Source organism: Equus caballus, chromosome 21 (genome assembly GCF_041296265.1).
Source record: "Equus caballus isolate H_3958 breed thoroughbred chromosome 21, TB-T2T, whole genome shotgun sequence".
Taxonomy (NCBI): Eukaryota; Metazoa; Chordata; class Mammalia; order Perissodactyla; family Equidae; genus Equus; species Equus caballus.
In genome coordinates, this window is record NC_091704.1 from 28,242,839 (window position 1) to 28,256,284 (window position 13,446).

The window sequence follows — 13,446 nt, forward strand, 5'->3', positions numbered from 1 at the left end:
TTATGCAAGAGCCAGCAGTCGTGGCTGACCTCTAGATCCAGATCTGAGTGGCATGACCTAGTTGTAGCTGAAGTTCTTATAATGGATCCCCCTATGGCAGGATTCTTTTGTGAACTCAGATAGGCTGAGGCTGCAGGGAGTAGATTCAGCTGGATGGGCTGTAAAGCTCTATAAGCTGAGACAACTGCAAAATGGAGAAGAAGCTTTGAGGAAACCATTGGTGTGAAAAAGAAATGGCAATCAAAATGGTCTAACTAATAATTATATGCCCTTCCTACACAATTCTGAGAAAGTGTTTAGCCAAAACTGTATTCCCTATATAAAGGGGGTGTCTCATGGGGAATTCCTCTCCATTTATAAACTGGCAGACAATTTGAGTGAAAAATATTTTACTAGTCTGAGCATTGTCTGAGCATAAAACCAGGGATTTCAGTCCTGAAATGTAAATGTGTATTTACTTGCCAGAAGTCTGGTGATGGATATATTTGTAGACAGGGGGTTAGAAGAAGTTACATTCTAATAAGATATCTTATGATTCATTTCCTTCATTTGTAGAAGCAATCACTGTTTTGATAACATTTAATTTTTGAATCTTGGTGTCAGGTTATACTTCTTTAAATTTTATTGAGCATCACCTATAAATGCTTATAGTGAGAGCTGGTCAGGCAATAAATGTTATATATTAAGTACGTTTTTTTGGGGGGGCACAATTTTCAATTCTAGGGTTAAAGCAGTGAACAAGACAAACAGAGTTCTCACTCTATAAGAACCTTCAAGAAGAGTGGGAACTTATTGCCTTACCTTGTAATGGTCAGAGCAGAGTGTGCCTGATTTCCTCAGGAGCCATTAGGAAGGGCATCACTTTCTTTAAGTTCTGAGACCCTTTATGAAACTCAGCTTATGCCAGAACTGATGGGAATTAAATCTTCCTATTACATTTCTTCTTTCTAAGAAGATTGAAATAATGAGTCTACAAGACAAAAATGAACCTCCTACCAAGCCGGACTCCAGATGTGGTTTTCAACTTGCCCTTCTCAGCACAGTACTGCAGAGAAACCTAGAGTAATGGAAAGCCTTTGGAGCAAAGAGATTCCACGAGTGCGATTTTGTCAGTGGCCTTCACAGTTAGTTCTGCAGTGTTTAAATGGGACTATTTAAGATTGCTCCCATAAGTTACGGCTCTAAATGGTTTAAATGGGGGAAGACATGACACGATCGAAAGGCTTTCCTTTCCTTTCGCTCTGAGAATTCAGAATGAGCAGCCACTATTGAGGGAGCAAGAAGAGAGAAGGAACTAGAACTTGGAATGAGCTTATGTGTGGGCCCTCATTGTTCCAGAGTTTACAAAGGGCTATGCTATCATCACCTTAAACGAATGGCTCCTACTCCTTGTGCCAGCTTAATTGCCAGCTTGGCTCCTGAACAAAGAAATCACAATTGAGGCAAAACCTACATGTTTGCTGTTGAAGGTAAAACCTCCTTGGAGCAATCTTTGGGTTGTTTTCCATTTGATGTTTTAAACCTGCAGAAAGAGACCTCTTTCTTTTCTTTATAAGAAGGTGATGTACCATTGTGCTATTAACGTTTCAGCTTTGAGTACATGCTTCACGTATTTGGGCAGCAAGACTGAGTTACATACTGATGACTGAAAATTAAAAGTGGGGATAGTGGGATAGTACATGTCAAAATGTCATGATGTAGCTACATACACACGGACAAAATGTGCTTCTCTACGGTCAGTTGTATGTATGAGTTACATCTCAAAGTGGAGTCCCCAGACCAGCAGCATCGATTTTCCTTGGGAACTTACTAGAAATACAAATTCTCTGGTCCAGGCTCAAGCCTAATGAATCAGAAACTCTGGGAGTGGGCCCAGCAATCTGCATTTTAAAAAGGCTTTCAGGAGATTCTGATGTGCTCAAGTCTGAACCATTAATGCAAAGAATACCAGAAGGCAAACGGAGAATAACTCAACTGGTTCAGCACCACTTAAAATGAATTATGACCATATTTAGAAATTTCGAGAAGGATATATATATATCCATAGTGTTTTTTTTTTTTAAGCAGAATTTTATGTTTGGAAAATGGGCTAGAATTCCTTTCACCAAGTTTTTGTTTGTTTGTTTTTGAAATTAAGAGGTAAGCAGAGAGTGAGCTATTTATGTGGTTCTGGGGGAATAATGGAGTTTGTTCTCGTGGAAAAGGGATCTCATGGAAAAACTTCACTAATATTCTGTCTAGACACGTATTCTTTTTGGAGGCAGGAAACACAAAAGAGAATTGGCTTCTTCATCAAGTTCAAGGAAATGGTGTTTTAATTCTGTAGAGAAGTAATTTCATTTTCTTAGAGAAATGGGTAGACTGATATTAGTAATTCAGTTTTCTTAAATATAATGATGGTTGCTACAGTTCTTACCATGGCTGAAAGAAGTAAAGTCAAATAGATTTATATGTAGCTAATGATTGGAATTTGGGGGTGGGGGGGTGGTAAAACTATATAGCGGGGAGGTAACTTTATAACAGCCTACAGCTAATTATCATGTGCTGTTTCCTGCAGTACTTTGACGGGATAGCTAAGGGCGTAACAGAAATCTGACTCTGTGACCTTTGTACATAACTCCATTTGGATTCATTCATTTAACAAAGATTTGTGGGACACTACCATGGACTTCTCACTGTAATGTACCAGGGTTGTACAACTGAACAAGACAGCCACAGCTTTGGTTCTTGTGAAGCCAGAGGTTCAATGGTAAAGCTAGATAAGTGATAAGCAATTACAAAGAAGTGTAGTAACTTTCTGAATGAGGCAGAGTATAGGATGCTATAAGAGTAACTCTCCTGGACTTGAAGATATGGGCTTGGGGTGGCCAGGAATGGTTCATGGAAGAGGCACTAGAACCTACAGGCTGAGTAGAAGTTAGCCAGATGAAGCAATGGCAGGCAGAGTTCCCAGCACCATCACGTGACTGAACATGGCTCCATCTGGTGGAGATTGGAGGGCAGGTGGTGGCTGCGCACCTGCGCACCTGTTTCTCTGCAGAGAGGTAGGAGATGAAGCTGCGGAATAATGCAAGAACAGAAAACAAAGAACGTTGCTAGCCGTGCTCAGGATTCTGGAATTTATTCCAACAAAATGGGAAGCCTTTATTTAGGTTGTAGGGTTTGGCCATACCATGGAGACTGGCTTGGGGAAGCACAATGCTGGAGGAAGGGAGACCAGTGGAGACACTATTAAAATAATTCAGACAACACGTATTCATAGTTTGGACGAGCAGCAAGGGGAGGATGAAGAGACATGAAAAAATTTAGAAAATAGCTATTTAGGAAGTAGATTCAGTGCGACCTGGTGATTCATTAGATGTGGAAGCAAGGGAGAGGGAAGCACCTTGAGCAACTAGTAGGCCATTCATTGAGCTGGGGGCACAGGAGTAGCAGCTTTTAGGGTGAAATGATAAGTTCCATTTGGACATGCTGGGTCTGAGAAGTCTGTGGTTGTCTCAGTAGAGATGACCAATAAACTGTTGGAAATATAAGGCAGGCCTGGAGCCCACGTGGTTGGGGCCCTTCCCATAAGCTAGTCTGTCCTCATAAATGCTTTTTGTGCTTGCTGTATCATGGAGAAGCTAAAGCCAAAGAACTTTCTTTACAGTGCTTGATTACTCCATAGCGATTGGGCACTACTCTTGATGCCAATCTGAAGTGCTAAGTGCATTTTAGAACTGCAGAATTTTTCTTTAAGAAATCCTAGAAAGCAATTTGGTTTGCTCAATGAAACATACAACCAACTAACCACACATATTACCTTTCAGTTGGTATTTTATTTCAACAACGGAAAATATGAGAGAACTAGAATGGTATAACCCCAATACTCTTATTCTCATTTTCATTAGGGATCATTTCCCTGTAACAGAAAAGAGTACATATATGTACTATAGAATTGTTGTTTGGTGACAGCAATAGTACAAAATGAATAAGTGAATATAATAGCTAAAGAATAAAATAAATATTCACCTTTTGAGAAAGAATTATGTTTATCATACAACTCTTTAATTTTATGGTGAGGTTAAATCAGTGCATATAATTCAAATAAAATATTTAAATTAGAATGTTAGAAGCTTTCTTTTGTCATGTCAAAAAAGAAGTTGAGGGCCCCCTATTTACTGAATAACTACATGTATACATCATGACTATAAACAACTGAAGAAAAATCTCATATAAATTATGAACTACTCTGTAAATTTTTACCCAAAATTCTTTCCATAATTATGGAATTTTTGAAGTTACTTTATTTTTGAAAATCATAAGTTATCAGAGAAATTAATATACAGACAAATTTCAACTAGTCTTTAGGAATATTAAGAGCAAGCATTGTCACTGACAAAATTTAGAATGGTGAAATCCCATTAATGTTTGCAAGTTACCAAGTGAGGAAGTTTAGAAAGTAGGTATGATATATTTCTGATGATGTATTATTTTTAATGCCTGCATTGTTTTGGTCCATTAAGTGGACAATTAAATGTATGCTTATGATGTTCTAACTTTTTCTGATTAATAATTGTATTTCTATTTGAAATACAAAATTCCTGCTCATGCATAATGTAGACTAAAGCTACGGCAGGTTGGATGCTGGTCAAAACTGTTAAAGCTTATCTTCTGGAGTCTCAGTTTCTCTTCCTGAGCTCTTTGTCCTATTTCAGGTCATCAGAACCCTTATTCTCTCTAACACAGGCTGTATTCCTGCTAGTACAGAGTTCTTCCTCATGTCCTATCATGGCTTTGTCTTAACCTTCAGTAAAATATGTAAATGTGTGTGTATGAATACATATACACATACATAGGTATTTAAATATCCAATAAACTATGTTAGGTCTTCTGTAAATTTAGGATAAGCTTCCTTAAATTGGGGGTAGATCTTTATTGCGGCTTACCAAACATTTCATATGCCGACTATTTATTGGACATACTATATAGAGTAGTAGTATATTTACAGCTGAAGTCCTACTTCATGTGGGATGTCCCAAATTTGTGGTGGTAAACAGATTAGCTCATTCACGAAGAATACAGAAATACGAAATTATTTGTATTTTCCCATAATGTCATTCACTGCAGTAGGTACACGGTAAATCTTATATTGAAAAGAAAAGAAACTTCATTTTAAAGATTGCCCCTGAGCTAACATCTGTTGCCAATCTTTTTTTTTTTCTCCCCAAAGTCCCCCAGTACATAGGTGTACATTCTAGTTGTAGGCCCTTCTGGTTCTACTGTGTGGGATGCTGCCTCAATATGGCTTGATTGGTGCTAGGTCCACGCCCAGGATCCAAAGCGGTGAAACCCTGGGCCACGGAAGTAGAGCATGCTAATTTAACCACTTGGCCACGGGCTGGCCCCTAGAAAGTTCATTTTAAAAGCCTGAAGGGTAAGTTGATTAAAGGCCTTAGAAACGTGCCAGAAAAAAGCTGAAATCTAAGAGATAGGAAAAAGTAGGAGGAGTTAAATATAAAAGCACACAACTGGGAAATCTTAATCAGACCCTGGCCTGGGTAGTGCCAACATTCATGTTGAAAAACTTGGGAGTACGTAAAAGCTACGTTTTCTAATCACACACTACAGATAGAACTTTATCTGTATTTGATATACTCCACATTTGTGTACCCAAAATGATCACCTCCATGATCTATTCCTTTGTCATGTATCCTTATTATTTCAAAATATAATCCACTGAGCTCTTTCTTTTGCTATTTACTCTTTTTTTTTGTTTCTTTCTTTTGACTCTCAACATTTTTTCTCTTCTTTTTCTCTATGGCTTCGTTCTCCTAATAATTTTTAAAATTATATTTGTCCATGTCCTAAAGAAATATATTTGTTTTCTAAGAGCATTGTAGTTACTTCTCTGCCCAGGTTTTCCTGCTGCTAAGTTTTAGTCATTATTCTTTCAGGCTTGGAAGAAATTGACTTCTTCAGCAAGCTCCAAACAATGTAATATTATAATATGTCAACACCTCCCATGTGCTCATGTTCTGCTGGCATTTACAAAATCTTTATTGAGTATCAAGTATGTGCAAGGCAAAGTCAACTTAGGGACTTTAGGATTTATAGGATCTGCCATTTGTAGGAAGATTTTATAAAGAAAAGTTAAACCCCCCAAAATGAGTGTTGACTTCCAGTTTGCATGTGTATCCCCTCTGATGCCTTTAAAAAAATATATCTGCTCATCTTGTGTCAATAAAAAGGCTATATTTACTATAACTTGAGAGAGAGAGTCTGTATGAAAAATTTGTACCCTACATGTTAAAGATAAAAGTGAAGAAATTATGCTACTTTGTTGAATTTTCCCAGTGATATATGTAAGCATTTACTCCCTAGAGGAAACTTTGGAAACGCTGGTGCTGATAATAGGGCCCAAATAAATACCAGCTCAGTGCACTTTCGCACATGTCATCTCATTTGTTTTTGCATCATCCCTAGGAGGTACATATATAAGTGTTTCATTTCATTAGCATCACAACAGATTGTTATGCAAATCAACAGAATGAAAAGTTAAAGCTACACTATCAAACAGAAAAAGCCTTCACTTGTGTGTTGAAGCAGTAGTTCTCACCTGCTGTAAATCACTGGGGAACTTTTGAAAATCTCGTGCCCAGGCCAGACACCCAAACCAATGACGTCGGAAATACATTCCCCACACCTGCTCTGCCTCCCAGTGATGCTCCCTTCCACCTGTTCCTGTCATCTGAAAAGTGATCCTTTGAACCAGCTGGATGCAGTGAAGTGCTCCCCACCCCCCATCTGAGTATAAAAGTCTTATTTAGCCTTTGACAGTTTACATGAATAACTAATGCAAAATAGGCATCACAGCCTATGTTAAGAAATACTTAATAAGAACTTCAGGATTCTGCCTTGTTTCTTATTTTTTTCCCCTTGACGATCACCTTCAAACCCAGCTCAAATGTCTCTCAAGTTCTTGCCTTCAAGACCATCCCACCCCTGCTTTGGCCCAGCCTTATGTCAAATTAGAAATTGCCAGAATTCTCTGACAACAGTCTCTGTGAGATTCAGTCCAGAGCTCACATTATTGCCAAAGCCGATCTTTCTGACGAGACATTGGGTTGTGTAAGTCCACAGCCCAGAAACTCTCATTGGCTCTCCATGCATACAAATAAAGTCAAACCTCTTAACTCGGGAAATGCTGCATGGTGCACCTCCATTGCTTGCAGGTTAAGCCCACGAGGCCCCTTTGTGATGGGGTGCCCTTGTGCACACACTGTTTCTCTTGTGGAGAAAGTCTTCAACCCCATTCTGTACCCTGGAAGCTCACCATCCAAGACCTACCTCAACAGTAGCTCTTCCGGGACACTGTCCCTGGTCCTCAGGAAAAGCTACACCCTCTGGGCTGTCTCAGCACTTTAACTTCACCTTTATAGAGCAATTATTATGTAGGTAAAATGGTATTTCCAGTTACTAAAATGAAGCTATAAACAGTGCAATATATGTATCTTGTGCTTATTTAACTCACAGAGGAAAATACCCATATTTTTAAAGACTCCAGACGTTTTAAAATATAGTTGCATATAAAAGAATGATGTTTGTTTGGTTTTGCTTTATCGTGTTTCCGTTCCTTCGTTCTTTAATTCTTGTTGAGGGAAAAGAAATCAATCTCTGGAAAATATATCTGAAGTATGAGAGAAGAATTCCAAAAACTATGCCAGATTTCTAATAAGATCTGAAAAGCACTTTTTAATGTAATATATAATGCTTATTTTGCACCAGTGATTTATGTAAACTGTTGAAGAATATAAATGAGACTTTTAGGTTTGGGTTGCGGAGGAGGCTTTGTCATGTTTTCAGTTGATTCAAATATCCAGTTTTCAAAATAGTCTGCCCACATGATTTTTAGATATAACTTGGCCTAAACAGCTAATTGTTGACTCCAATTTTCACCTTTTAACAAGCAATTGTGCTTTTCCATACACACTGTCAAACAAGAATACCGTGTCAAGAAGTAAGGCACAACATTTCAGAGTAAAAAAATAAAGGATCCTCAGCATGTCTTCAGCCAAGGGGTTCTCAGACCTTGGTGAGCATAGAATCACCTAGAGGGGCTGGCAAAACACACCTCACTGGGCCGTCCCCAGAGTTTCTGGTCCTGTAGGTCTGCGCTGAGCCCTCAACCGTCTAACAAGCCCCTGGCTGACGCTGATGCTGCTGGCCTGGAGACCACACTTTAAGAGTCACTGCATTATCTTAACCACTTGTCACTTGAGCTTCTACCACAATGCACCTATCTGTTGACTAACAGTGAATAGCTTGAGTGTCACCAAACATCCTAGTGTTTCCAAATATCCACATGTGCTCGTAGACCCATAGAAACAAACCAGATCTATATTAAGACTGTTTTGTTGTTGTTGTTGTTTTGGCCTACTTTAGCATGTTTCATCAATCCTGGAGAAAAATAAATGTTTTCTCATCTTAGCATCATAGATTTTTTTACAACGACAGAAGATTCTGTCTTAAACATTTTAATTTTCACTCATCTGATAAATATAAGCAGATGAGTGCCAGGCAACTTCTGTTTTTTAAAGGTGTATTGGATTTTTTAAGAGTTTAATAAAATAGGCAGATTTTGTCCATGAAGTTGGAGGGATTCATTTCCTTGCACGGATATTCTACAAATAAATAGGAAAATTTCCAACTGCTATTTTTGGGAAAATCGGCAAAAAAATTCTACAAGTATTTGCTGTCGTGCTATTATCTTTACTACGATATTCGTCATAAACTTGTGTTATATGAAGACAGTGTGTTGGAGAAATCACGTCCTAGTCCTATCCTAAGGAAATAAAACAATGAGACTGACAATGTCTTGCTTCTGCAGCATTGCGCTATTTGCCAACATCTTTAATTTAATTAAATTAATTAATTAATTTTTTTTGAAGATTGGCCCTGAGCTAACTACTGCCAGTCCTCCTCTTTTTGCTGAGAAAGGCTGGCCCTGAGCTAACATCCGTGCCCATCTTCCTCTACTTTATATGTGGGACGCCTACCACAGCATGGCTTGCCAAGCAGTGCCATGTCTGCACCCTCGATTGGAACCAGTGAACCCCGGGCCGCCAAGAAGCGGAACATGCACACTTAACCGCTGCGCCACCGGGCCAGGCTGCCAACATCTTTTAATAACCTGTGTCTGAGAATGACTAACTGTAGGCAGAAGGAAAGCTAGGAAAAATTCAGGGATATGCCCAAACGGTCAAACAGCCTGGACTAGACTGAGGTTTGGAGCCGCTCTATAACCTCTGGCCACCTCCTAAGATGGTTCAAGCATGCCGCAGCCAGGCTGGGCCCATGGCCCTGAGGACGGCATGTCCAGCAGGAAGAGAAAGCAAAGAAGGATACAGCCTCACTATAGAATCTGCCCCAATATCTCCTTTAGCATCTTGGATGGGGTTTCTGAAAGTCTAGAGAGTGAACCTATGACCAGAATTGCTGATATTTTTAGCTTGAAGAAACTTAAAATTTTTAGATTAGGATTATAGTGTTAATACCTTACATTTCTTTAGCTAAGAATTTTCAAACCATTTCCCTGCAAATCACATTGACTCTAAACCATTCTGTGAAGTAGACAAAGTCTTCGTCTCATTTTTCAAATGAGGACTCAGGTTTCTTTGTTGTTGCTGTTTTTTACAAAGGTCTCCAATGTCAGGATTAGTTGTTTTTGTTTGTCTTTTTGTTTTGTTTTTTGTTCTTTGAGGAAGATTGGCCCTGAGCTAACATCTGTTGTCAATCTTCCTCTCTTTATTTTTGTTTGCAAAGATCTCCAATGTCAGGGTTAGTTGTTGTAGTTGTGTTTTGTTTTGTTTTTTTTTGAGGAAGATTGGCCCCGAGCTAATATCTGCTACCAGTCTTCCCCTTTTTTTTCTTCCCAAAGCCCCAGTACATAGTTGTATACCCTAGTTGTAGGTCATTCTAGTTATTTTATGTGGGATGCCTCCACAGCATGGCTTGATGAGCACTGCATAGGTCTGTGCCCAGGATCCGAACCAGAATGCAGGAACTTAACCGCTCAGCCATGGGGCCGGCCCCCAGGACTAAGGTTTATTTAATTCAAGTGACAGACTCTTCAAACACACCTGGGAGGGCCCTGTGTTCTAGCACCTGTACTTCAAGTGTGTGCTCATCAACCAAATTTGGTTTTCATTCATTGAAAAAATATTTATCGAGTATACTCTATGTGCCATGTACTATTCTAAGTGCTGAGGATACAACAAAACAAAAATTCATGACCTCGTGGAGTTTGCATTTCAGTGTATGGTAGGCAGAATAATGGCCTCCATGAAGATTTCACTGCCTAATTCCCAGAACCTATGAATATGTGACCTTACATGGAAAAGGGGATTTTGCAGATGTGATTGTGACCTTGAGATGTACTGATTGTCCTAGATTATCCAAGTGGACCCGATCTAATAATGTAAGTTCTTAAAAGCAGAGACTCTTTCCTGACCGGGTTAGAGAGAGACATGATAACAAAAGGAGGGTCAGAAAGATGCAACCTTGCTGGCTTTGAAGACAGAGAAAGAGGGCCATGAGCCAAGGAATGTGAGTAACCTCTAGAAACTGGCCCAAGAAAGGAAACGTGTTCTCCCCTAGAGCCTCCGGAAAGGCCCACAGTGCTGCCAACATCTTGATGTTAGCCCAGTGAGACCTGTGTTCAACTTCCACCCTACTGAAGTATGAAATAATTGATTTTCATTGTTAAACCACTGCGTCTGTGGTAATTTGTTGCACAGCAATAGAAAACTAATTCAAGGAAGACAGACAATATTCCAAAAAAGTAAGTAAAATATATTGTATGTTGGATAGTGATAAGTGCTAGGGAGAAAATAAGTCACAGAATGAGATAGGAAGCGTCTGGAGGGAATACAATTTTAGATAGAGTAGGCTTCTATGTTGACATTTGTGTGAAGGAGATGAGGTGAGGGAACATTGAGGGAGGTGAGAAGAAAAAACATTTCAGATGTTCAGAAAGAGCAAGAGGCCAAAGGCTTTCACTCTAGGACAATGACCCTACCTGAATAGATGCTGAATATCAACATAAAAAGAGCAATTACTGTTCTGGAATATCCAGGTTTCCCCCCATAACCATGTATGGCGATTTAGGATAAAGGCTCAAATCTCAAAAGGTGACAGTCTGAGTTTTCTATAAGGAAGTAAACAGCCTAGTGTAAATAACAGCATTCACTTTTTCCTATTTTCTGGAGAATACAGGAAAAAACTGAATACTGTTTAGTTTGCAACATATTAAAAAAAAAGGTACCTTGGGGGCCGGCCTGGTGGTGCAGTGGTTAAGTGCACACGTTCCTCTTCAGCGGCCTGGGGTTCGCCTGTTCAGATCCCGGGTGTGGACATGGCACCGCTTGGCAAGCCATGCTGTGGTAGGCATCCCACATATAATGTAGAGGAAGATGGGCACGGATACTAGCTCAGGGCCAGTCTTCCTCAGCAAAAAGAGGAGGATTGGCAGCAGATGTTAGCTCAGGGCTGATCTTCCTAAAAAAAAAAAGATACCTTAAAACTTAGTCTAAAGCAAACAACTTGGGAACATTCAGACTTGGGTCCTTTGAGACCATCTACTCAACATCTTTATCAACCAACAGCCTGTAGCACTCCAAAGGGATCTCAGACTATAGCTCATCTTGAATTGTTGCTATAATAAATTAAGTGCAGGGGAAAAAACTACTGTAATTATTTTATTAATGGACTGTATTTCATGTACTACATAAATAAAAATAAAATCAGACTACTGATTCCATGCTGATTCACCATCAATCTTGATGAAATTGTCCATTGATACTTCCAAGTAATCTGATTATAGAGACCAAGCCAATGGTTTTGTATAGTCATCCTCTTGAGTACCTGGGGGAAAAAACCCTGGATGTCTGATTTTTATTATGTTTTATTATAGCATATATTTTAATTTTCAAAGAAAGGAGAATAGAAATGGTATGATCTGTATCAATAGAAATGTTAACGTATAAAGCAAAGAAATGCCTGTGTAATTACTGGTGTAATAATAAACATTCTGCAGTGATGCTTCATGGGAAATATGCCTTACCTTACTACTCCAAGTGTGGTCTGTGTAGGAGCATCAGCTGGGAGCTTGGTAGAAATGCACATTCTTGGACTCCACCCCAACCTACTGGGTCGCAATCTGCAGTTTCGTGAGATCCCAGCTCATCCATATGTACATTAAGTGTAAAAAGCACTGCTCTGGGGCAATACCTTGGATTCTCATTCTGAATTATCCACTAAGGATTTTATGTTCTTTAGCTGCTGACAACTTCAATGAAATCACATTATTCTGCATTCAGTGTTCTAGCATATCATGTTTTGAGACGCTATTTTCATCAAGGGAGCTTAGTGTCTCATGCCTCTGGAGATACCTACAGAGAAGTAGGTGGTTAGTGTTATGCTTTTAGAGAGTTTAGGAAACCTTTTGGCCATATGTTGTTTATTTTTCAAAACCTTAAATTGGCTAACATGTTTTTAAAGATATAATAGTTTAAGTTGAAGGGTGAAGGGTACAGAGGTTTAATTCAAACTTTAGTTCAAAGGAAGATAAATGAAAAATACAGAGGAAGACAAAGAAGAGTACCAACTTCTTGCTGAACCAGAATTTTCAAGTCGAAAGAAGAAAATAAGTCCCCCTGGTTCAGTGCTAATGCAAGCTATGACTTGACCGTTCCGTGACCAACTCTGGATCCTCCTGTCTGTGCTCACACAGAGAGCTCGCCATGCTCCCGGGCAGCTTTTGTTTGTCGGCCAGCTCTGCGCTGTTGACTTGTTCTTGCTTTTACTGAACCAACTTCTGCCTCCACAAAGCTTCCAAGTAGCATCGCCTCTGAAGCTTGGAGACACAGAAGGCAAGTGAAATTCCGTTTCACTTGACACTCTTTAACCATAAGGTCTGTCCCCTGTGTGTTCGATTTCTTGGGTTAACCATCCTTCCTCTATGACATCTATCTTTTCATATACTAGTTACTCTCCTTTAGACTAACTGCTTTCTCACAACATTCTTGGTGAAGTTTGTGACTCAGAGATAAGCTAATAATTACAAGTGTGACCCAATTAACTCAGAGCATCAGAGATACTATTTTTTTTACCACTTTCTGGATGTTATCAATTAATATGACTTTAAATCACATAGACTCTTTGGCTTGCCACATCCTACTGTCACATATTGATATCCACTTCACTAAATGTGCTCAGCTTAGCCACTATCTCCTTCCCACCTTGTAGCTGCTCAATTAGATGTTTTTGTTCTAACCATAGGGCAGGACTTCAAACGTGTCCCTGTTGAACTCCATCTTGTTAGGTTTGGGCCGTTAAGCTCTTATATCCTGAATATATCGTCCATTCTGTTAGTTAGTCTTCCCAGCTTGACGTCATCTTATTCTT

The 13,446-nt window shown here is 39.3% G+C and overlaps 1 protein-coding gene across 24 annotated transcripts in view; it reads left to right on the forward strand.

Moving 5' to 3' along the window:
• Positions 1-13,446, forward strand: part of PDE4D (phosphodiesterase 4D) — a 1,371,041-nt gene that overhangs the window by 897,999 nt on the left and 459,596 nt on the right. Inside the window, exon 1 of one of the 24 annotated variants that reach the window (XM_070245842.1) lies at positions 1,291-1,469. The gene's annotated coding sequence lies outside the window, so the exon portion shown is untranslated. 24 annotated transcript variants of the gene reach the window in all.